Source organism: Podarcis bocagei (assembly GCF_964188305.1).
Source record: "Podarcis bocagei genome assembly, chromosome: 14".
Classification (NCBI taxonomy): domain Eukaryota; kingdom Metazoa; phylum Chordata; class Lepidosauria; order Squamata; family Lacertidae; genus Podarcis; species Podarcis bocagei.
The window spans coordinates 11693427-11702966 of NC_138139.1; the positions used below are offsets into that span (position 1 = coordinate 11693427).

The 9540-nt window shown below is 45.5% G+C and overlaps 1 long non-coding RNA gene across 1 annotated transcript; it reads left to right on the top strand.

Annotated features, from left to right (window-relative positions):
* The first annotated feature begins 567 nt into the window (after nt 1–567).
* LOC308573302 lies at nt 568–8589 on the top strand. The gene is made up of 2 exons (XR_014002014.1): nt 568–5288; nt 5321–8589. It is a non-coding gene; the product is annotated as an uncharacterized lncRNA (long non-coding RNA).
* The last annotated feature ends 951 nt before the right edge of the window (nt 8590–9540 follow it).

Sequence of the window (9540 nt, forward strand, 5' to 3'; positions counted from 1 at the left end):
CGGCAGTTTCCAAAATAATGAGAACCAAAACACAGGCATGCTTTCAAATTTGCACTTACCCGAATTTTGTAGTCAAAATAAAAAAATTTCCTTCCAGTAGCACCTTAAAGACCAACTAAGTTAGTTCTTGGTATGAGCTTTCGTGTGCATGCACACTTCTTCAGATACACTGAAACAGAAGTTGCCAGACCCTTCTATATAGTGAGAAGGTGGGGAGGGGTATTACTCAGAAGGGTGGTGGGAATGGGAGATTGGCAGATAGGTGAGATGAGCCTGTTGACGACTCTTAACGACTGTAATAGGTCTTTCCTGTAAGACCTATTACAGTCGTTAAGAGTCGTCAACAGGCTCATCTCACCTATCTGCCAATCCTTCTGAGTAATACCCCTCCCCACCTTCTCACTATATAGAAGGGTCTGGCAACTTCTGTTTCAGTGTATCTGAAGAAGTGTGCATGCACACGAAAGCTCATACCAAGAACTAACTTAGTTGGTCTTTAAGGTGCTACTGGAAGGAATATTTTTTTTTTGACTATGGCAGACCAACACGGCTACCTATCTGTAACTGAATTTTGTAGTGTAATTCTCAAACTAATGCTTACAGAAATGCATCAATTAGGTTAAAGTTTACCTAAAAATGAATGTGTTGATGAAAATGACATACAAAAATGTGTGGGATTAGGAGTAATTGCTTGCAAAAAGTGTGTTCCTTAGTGAAAACTACATACAAGAACGTGTTTATTAGGAGAAATCTGCACTAAAATGCTGAGGAATTTACATGAGGATTTTGTTTAATCTCAAATTGCGAACTAAATTTGAGATTGGAAAAATGAGAGGCTTCCACACCTCTTTCTTGTATGATTTTTGCAAGAATGCATTGCTAACATTTTCACTTTTCGCATCTATTGGTGCACACAAACAAAGATCTTAGACACATAGGTAAGATGCATCAAACGTAATGTGCGAAGAAGCCTAGAGAAAGGGCATTTGCCCAGTTTACCTTTTTAATCTCTGAAGCACATTTTCCACGGTTCAGCAAAAAGCTGGCAGAGCCACAGCAGTGAAAATAGCATAACTCTTTCCTTGGCTGTGGGGAGATTGTGAAAAAAAGCTTTCTAAATTCAAAATGCAATTTAGATATGTCTGTTTCTGTGTGTGCAGACACTAACTTGTAGTCTGCAAAATAACCTTGTGTAATGAGAAGCACCAGATTACTCCATCTTTTATTTGAAAGAATGGCAGCTTATGCTTGATCCCCGCAAGGAAACAAGGAGAGGAAATGTAATCACCCATTTGCTGCTATAAACTCAGTTTAATAAATGGGAATAGAAAACTGAAGCTAGCAAACAGCCTGGCGTTTTTAAATTACTGCGGGTCTGAATCCACCCCCAGCAACCTTTCCCTCTCTCTGCTCCCCACCCATTCTTAAGAATATTAGAAGAGCTCGGCTGGGTCAGGCTGAAGGCCCATCTGGTCTAGCGTCCTGTTCTTACAGTGACCAACTGGATGCCTCTTGAAAACCTGCAAGCAGGACCTGAAAGAACAGTTCTCTCACCTCTTGGGTCTTCAGGAGCATACTGACTCCAACAGGTAGACCATAGATGCCGTGTCTAGTAAATAGCATTTGATAATCTCGTTCTTCATCAATTGGTCCAATCCTATTTTGCCGCCACCCAAACTGGTGACCGTCACTACCTCTTGTGGGAAGGGATTAAGTGTTAGATGAAGAAGCACTTTATTTTGTCCATCCTGAATCTTCTGACATTTATTTTATTTAACAAAATTTGTTTACCACTTAAAGAGGAGGAAGAGGAGTTTGGATTTGATATCCCGCTTTATCACTACCTGAAGGAGTCTCAAAGTGGCTCACAATCTCCTTTCCCTTCCTCGCCCACAACAAACACTCTGTGAGGTGAGTGGGGCTGAGAGACTTCAGAGAAGTGTGAGCAGCCCAAGGTCACCCAACAGCTGCATGTGGAGGAGCGGAGACGCGAACCCGGTTCACCAGATTACGAGTCCACCGCTCTTAACCACTACACCAAGCAGCTTTATCAAATGGCCCCAAGTTCTAGTATTATGAGGGAGAAGTTTTTCTCCCCATCTGCTTTCACAATGGATATTATTATGTACCTGTGTTGTGTCTCCCTACCCCTTTGCTCACCTTTCCCCTGAGCTAAAAGCCCCTAACACTGTATACTTTCCTCATAGTGGGGTCGGTGGATCATTTTTGTCGCCCACCCTGCTTCTTTCAGGTTTTCTAGCTCTACAATATTCTTTTTGGGGGTGCTGAGACCACCAGACCTCTGTACACAGTATTCCAGATGTGGTCTGTCCTGAAATCCAGGCTCCTTCAGCTCCCAGGCAGTCTGTGAGAAGGAATAGGAACCGCGCATGCCTGCGGTCCAGGCACTGTGAAGCAGCTCCCGTTTGCTTCAGCTGAGATCTTCGCTTGCATACAAATGATCGCTTGATATTGCAGTCCTCCAGTAATGAATATGCATCTGTGAGCTCAGCCTCAGGGTAGTAACTTATGACTGACTCATGGCTGTGTTTGTAATCTCTGGAATGCACTGTCAGAGGCAGTCTGGGAGTCATAAGCGGGGGAAAGCGGTGTTGCGCTGAGGTTCTGCTTGTGGGCTTCCCATAAATAGCTGCTTGGCTAGTGTGAGAACAGGATGATGCCCAGAGGAGCCCTTGTTCCACCAGGGCTCTCCTTAGGCTCTTATGGAACCCAGCAGGTTTAACTGGGGTCAATGCCTTTTCTCCCCATTAACCTACAGTGCTGTTAAAACGCAAGCTGCCTTTTAGCCGGGCAAGAGCTGCAGGGCCCAATTGCACTCATGGAAGGGTAATGAGCAGAAATCATGCAGAAACAGGATGGCATTGTAGTATATTCCCTACAAGGCCCTTGTGGGGATAGCCTGGTGGAAGATGGTCAGGATAGTGGAATCAGGAAAGGAGGGAGCAGTGGGTATAGGGGTCACTTAATCTACCATGTTCCTTCTGGGGCCAACTGATTTCCAAACATGTATGTCTGAATTCATGCTATGCAAGGTACATGAGCAATGTGCATTCATAACATTCGCCGGGCCTGTGGCAACTTGGCATAGTAATATTTGTGTGTCTGCGGCACATCAGCCTTCTGTTGAGCATGCCCACGGATGCAGCTTCTGTTTCTGAAAGTGCAGTAGCCCTGTAGTTGAGTTGCTTTCTAATGCACACAGGGGGACGCGGGTGGCGCTGTAGTCTAAACCACTGAGCCTCTTGGGCTTGCTGATCGGAAGGTCGGCGGTTCGAATCCCTGCAACGGAGTGAGCTCTCATTGCTTTGTCCCAGCTTCTGCCAACCTAGCAGTTCAAAAGCACACCAGCGCAAGTGGATAATTAGGTACCACTTCAGCACCATTTTCATGCACTCTGGCTTCTGTCAGTGTTCCATTGCACCATAAGTGGTTTAGTCATGCTGGGCACATGACCTGGAAAGCTGTCTGTGGACAAACACTGGCTCCCTCGGCCTGAAAGTGAGATGAGCGCTGCACCCCATAGTCACCTTTGACTGGACTTAACCGTCCAGTCCAGGGGTCCTTTACCTTTTTCCCTTACACACAGGTGCCGCTTTCTGAACACAATGCGTTCTCAGGAAATTGTCCTTTATGCAAATGTTCACATAACGAGCAGATGATTTCCATTGTTTCCTATGGGAACATTTCTAATCCGTGCTGTCTCGCCAGTCTTTCTGCCTGAAACTGCTGCAACCAATCAGCGGAAGCCAAACAAGGGAAAAACTGGCTTGTCCAATCTCCTTCCCTCCCTCCCTGGTTTTTGCCTGAAATATCTGACGCCGACCAGCAAAACACAAACAATTAAGGAAGTGGGCAAACTCTGGCTGTTCAGATATCTGAATCAGCCATTTGTGTAGTGAGGATTGGGTATAATTCTTTGTGTTTGGATAAATGAGATTTCAGATAACAACAGCAGGACTCTTTAGACAGGCTTGTAACTATTTACACACCTGATTTCGTGAGGCAGGTAGTAGTTGTCTCTTGCATGACCAGGCCAGGGAAATTTTAACAAAAATTATTTTGTTCTCTGGCATCCCATTGTAGTCCAAAAGTGATTAACTTGTGTGTGTATGAGAAGGCTGCTAGTAAACCTTCATCTTGTGGTCTAGTCACCTGTGTGAATTTATTTGCAAAGCAGCTCTTATCCTTATTTGCCCTTAACTGGTGCATGTAAGCGTTGGTATGAGTGTTTGGATTCAGGAAAAAATCCATGCTGTTTTCTTAATTCTAGGCACATTGGAGATGACTTAAATAAATGTGGCTTTTCCTAGAAGTTGGTTACTTAGCAAATCAGTTTCATTCAACAAAGTATACATGAGATATCTATCAATTCTCCTTCCTGCACACTTGCTGTTGTTGCAGTTAGCAATGTTCAGTTTAAGTTTCTTTATCTTGACCCCAAGCTAAGAAAGCTCAGGTCAGGAAGACTGGTGCTTGGGAGAGAGCTCAGACTGGGAGCATACACAGGAGCGAGAGGCTCCACCCTGATCTGATCAACAGCTTCCCTGTGCTTCTTCCTCCTGAGTAGCTCCTTTGCAGCTAGCCAGACACAGCAATTGGAGTTTGTGCCTGGCTCACTTCCTCTTCTACTTTTGTCCTGTGGCCCTGGGAGAGATCAGGGGTAGCTGAGGCTGGCCAGAAACCCAAGCAGTTGCTGTGGAGACCTCTAGTCCTTGGGTAGAGATATCTGCATCCATTGTCTCTTCAGGTTCACCGGCAGTGTGAAGATCTGCTGGAGGGTCTTGCTGCTCCTCAGAGGAGACCTCAGGTTCAAGGTCTGGGCCAAGCAGGGCAGGGCAGAATCTTGAGATATATTTAGAACTGGAAAATCATTTTGGAAGATGCAATTCAATCAATTCATTTCCCCCAAACCATCCACGCCTGATGTCATGTGTGAAGTCAGGTAAAGGACAGGTAAACATGTGGCTGCGAAGGAGCCACATTTGGGAGCTTCAAGTTCACTCACGGTTGCTCCTTGGCAAACATGGCTCACTAACAATCAGTTGATCAGCCCTGACAGCAAGTCACTTTGAAGTTGTCCATTTGCAGGTGTGGTACGGGTGCATACCATGGCTGCAAAGTGATAGTTCTTCTCTTTGGAGACAGCCCCACCCACCTGTCAAAGTGGCCCACAGCTACAAGTGGGAGAGGCAAGGATCCAGCCCACCAGGCTGAAAAGCTTCCTCTCCTCTCTATTGATTAGACAAAAGAATCAAGAGCTTGACTTGGTTTTAGGCAGCTTACTACATTCCATGAATAGGGATCCGGCCTTAGCAAGGATGCCCTGGCTCATATATTGCTTTCTCCTTATGGTCACCCTGAGAGGGACATTCTTAAATGTATGAAGCAGAGTGCTGTGTTAATTGATTCTTCTTTGATAAGGGTGCCCTGAATGCCAAGAGCGTAATTATAATTGTAACCTCTGTATATATGATGCTGTGTTTGCATGTGGTCATTCTGTTGGACATCCTATCTGCTTTTTTTAAAAAAAACAACACCGTGTCAAATGTCACTGTTGCAAATGTCCTTTGATCCAAGCCATATAATGGGTATATCATTGTGCACATGTGAGCAACGTTTTGTAAGATTATGCTTTGTTGCTGAACCCAGCCTTGTAGCCCAATTCATCTTCCTTCTCATTTCTCCTTGGCGGACTTTTTGCACTCACAGGAAAAGAAATACAAGAGTCATACTATTTAAGTGATTCATCCTTAGATTATTCGAGTGGAAATATTTTGATTAATTGAAGGTGCCTCCAGTTAGTCAGCATTTAAAAATAATTTTTAATATGTATCAAAAACTTTAGATGACGACTAAAAGGGGAATGCTCTTTAAATATGCCACAACCCATGTATGCCTCTCCTAAAAGCAAAGGAAGTGTGCTTTCTTCCCTTTAGAATTATTGTTTCCCCCCCATATTTTTATTATTTATTTGCTTTGTAAACTGCTTTGAGGTTTTAAAACAATTGAGCGGGGTATAAATTTCATGACATAAATAAACGATCACCCAACAGTGCTATCCTATGCATGTCTACCCTGATGTAATTTCTACTGGCGGCAATGGGACTTGCTCTCAGGTGAGCTGATGGAGAGTTGCACAACCAAACATACAAAGATCAGCCCTACTAAATATTGCAAGTGGTTGGTAGGTGAGTGTGTATGAGGCTTATTGGAAGCCTGCTATCTGAATAGTTACAAGTGACTGCTTCTCCACATATCTGAATACATGGTTCTTATCATCACTTTGGCTTGATGTCAATGATGACAAGCTCTTTTGGTGAGAGAGGGCTCAGCCTGGCATTGTTTGGTTGTCTCTACTAGGCTCCAAGTGATAGGGACGTGGGTGGCACTGTGGTCTAAACCACTGAGCCTCTTGGGTTTGTTGATCCCTTGGGTTGGCGGTTCGAATCCCTGCGACGGAGTGAGCTCCCGTTGCTCTGTCCCAGCTCCTGCCAACCTAGCAGTTTGGAAGCATGCCTGTGTAAGTAGATAAATAGGTACCACTGCGGCGGGAAGGTAAATGGCGTTTCCATGCGCTCTGGTTTCCGTCACAGTGTTCCTTTGCACCAGAAGCGGTTTAGTCCTGCTGGCCACATACCCGGAAAGCTGTCTGTGGACAAACGCCGGCTCCCTCGGCCTGAAAGCGAGATGAGCACTTCAACCCCATAGTCGCCTTTGACGACTTAACCGTCCAGGGGTCCTTTACCTTTTTTACCTTATAGGCTCCAAGTAACATCTGACCAAATGGTAGGCATTTTACCACACATCCACCCTTACCCAGGCACCCAAGGAAGAGGGACACACACACAAACACACCTCCTCACTGTTTCTCAGGAGTTTACCAACCACCGATCCAATATAGACAATAAGCAAATTGACGCGATGTACAGAGTTAAGGTTGGGGCTGAAGAGGAAGCCTTCTGCCTGACATTCTGGTTTTGTTAAGTGCAAGCAGTTTCAAACCTGCATCCTCCCACCTGAAGTCTGAAGCGGAGCAATCCAGCAACCAGTAAATGAGTGATAAATTTCACTGAGTTCTCATTTAAAGGCAAACTTAACCCTAATGCACACTTCCCCAAAAAACGAGAGAACAGAGGAACGGCCATCCTTTGAAATCCACAAGTCTCTGAATTTTGCAATACATCTTCAAAGCCCGGTGATGTGTACAAAACTGTGTACCCTACAGTAAAACATGCATTGCAATACATATACCGTATTAGTGAAAATAACATGCCAAAAATGCATTATTATTTTTTTTGGGGGGGGATGTGTTGTACAAATGTAATCCATGTCAGGAAGAATTCTCAATGAAATGCTCATGAATTTTCATAAGAATTTTAAAAATAAATAAATCGCAAACTGATAGAGAAATGTGGAGAATTTAACTTAAGGTGGGGCGGGGGATGAAATGGAGAAAAACCAAAATTGATAAGGTCCGTCCATCCCTAATATTGCACCATACTGTTGATTGTGTAACACTGCTCTAAGATTTTAGGGTTTTCTACAGTGATTCCTTTGCCAAATGCAGCTTTCCTTAGGTGTCTTGTTCTTGACATACGCTTGCCCACACAAACATTTCAGGTCAGGTCAGGCCACCCAATTGACCATCAGCTTAATATTCTTAACACTATAGGGACTCGACGAAATTTCTTTCTCACCAAGGGACACAGCTGCACCCAAGATATGGAGAAGGCTCTTTAAACCCTCTGCACCCTGGCCGTAACACTTTCCAGAAGCACATGCTGTGTTGATAACCAACAAAGGGAGGTATGCTACATATTACACAGGACAGGACCCTCCTAGCCTCCTCTTGCGAGATCCAGCAGGAACACATCCAAATACTGGTCCATTAGGGAAAATGAGGCACTGCCCTCAGCCTGCCCCTACCTGCCTGCCTTCTTACATCCAGTCCAGAAGGTACCACTGACTATCAGCTTCTTCCCATTTAGTTCCCTTTGTAGAACTCAGAAGGGAGGAGGATGGGGACATATTTGGAATCTGTTGGCTTTGCCTATCATTGGCTCTGGCCAATGGGCACCAGCCTCCACTGTCCAGCTGAAGGCAGACTCACCTGCCCTTTTTCTAGCATTAGTATTTGATCTAGCTTTGTTCTAAGGTCATCTTCCAAGCAGACGAAGCTCACATATACAAGAATAATGGGACATTAAGGCATGAATTAGAATTTCCACTTCTAAAATAAATAACATTGCAAAGGTTGGGGATTAGCTAGCCAGGTGTTTTCGTTTTTGTCTCTTTTTTTGCACTTTGCTGTTATTTGGTGTGTGTTTTTTAAATAAAGTTTTCCATGTGCGCTGTTGGCCATTACGTGCAAAGTTTGTGTATTTTTATAGTGTGCAAAATCTATATACATGTTAAATGCTACTGGTTAAGTGCTGTTTGGTTTGCGGGCGGGGGGGGGGGGCAAACAACACTGCAGCTTCATAGCCCTACAGCAAAGGGAATCACTGGAAGATGCGACATTGGCTTCTGATCGTGTTGCTGCTTTTGTAAAATAAACTTTCATAATGATTTGGTTTCCTGTGGCTACTTGGTGCTATGGAACGGAGACCTGCTGTGGGCAGATTCCTAAGGAATATATTACCACAAGAGATGCTGATGGCTGAAAACTCAGATGGCTCTTTTAAAAAAGGATAAGACAAAATTCATGAAGGGTAGGTGGAAGGTCCATTCACAGCTCTAAACCAGTGTTTCCCAACCGGTGTTCCGCGGCACACTAGTGTGCCGCCAGACGTTGCCTGGTGTGCTGTGGGAGGGAGGCGGGCGAGTCGGGCTAATCCTCCGACGAGCTCCACCTCCAGACCCATTGCTCAAATCCTTTAACCCAGGAAGGCAGGAGGGCGGGGAGGGGGGGGGGAGAAAGAGAAAAAAGAAAGGGTGGAAAAAAAGAAGGGGAAGAGAAAATATTTTTTTAAAAAAAGGAAAGAGAGGGGAAAAAGCGAGGGATGGAGGAAGGGGAAGGGGGAAGAAGATGGGGGGTCTTTGTGTATAAACAGAAGGGGAGGACAATGAAGAGGGGCGGGGCTTGGCAGGCAGCAGATAACTGGGGAGGGGGGTGCGGCTGGCGGCGGCTCAAGGCAGGAAGGGAGGAGCTGCCTCGCGGAGAGTCTTGGGCTGCAGAGATTTCCCGTTCAGGAGCGCGGGAGGCCACACCGTGGATGGGAATCTCCTCCTCCTCTTCCTCCTCCTCCTCCAGGAGAGAGGGTGGTCCGCCCCACCGAGTCGGGCCTGCTCAAGCGTGGGAGCCTATAGTTAGAGCTCAGCTCCTTTTCTTGCCTTCCCCGCCCCCCCACGGAGCACATTTTCCTCGCCCCCCCAACCCCCGCATGTAGAATAGAAGCCCTCCAGCCTCCACGGTGCACAAACTCTCCCCTCTGCAACGAAGCGCTTTGTTGCATATCTTTGGTGAGGTTTTTAGGCAGTCTTGGTGCACCTTAAATCCGCGCTAATTGCGCCTGGACG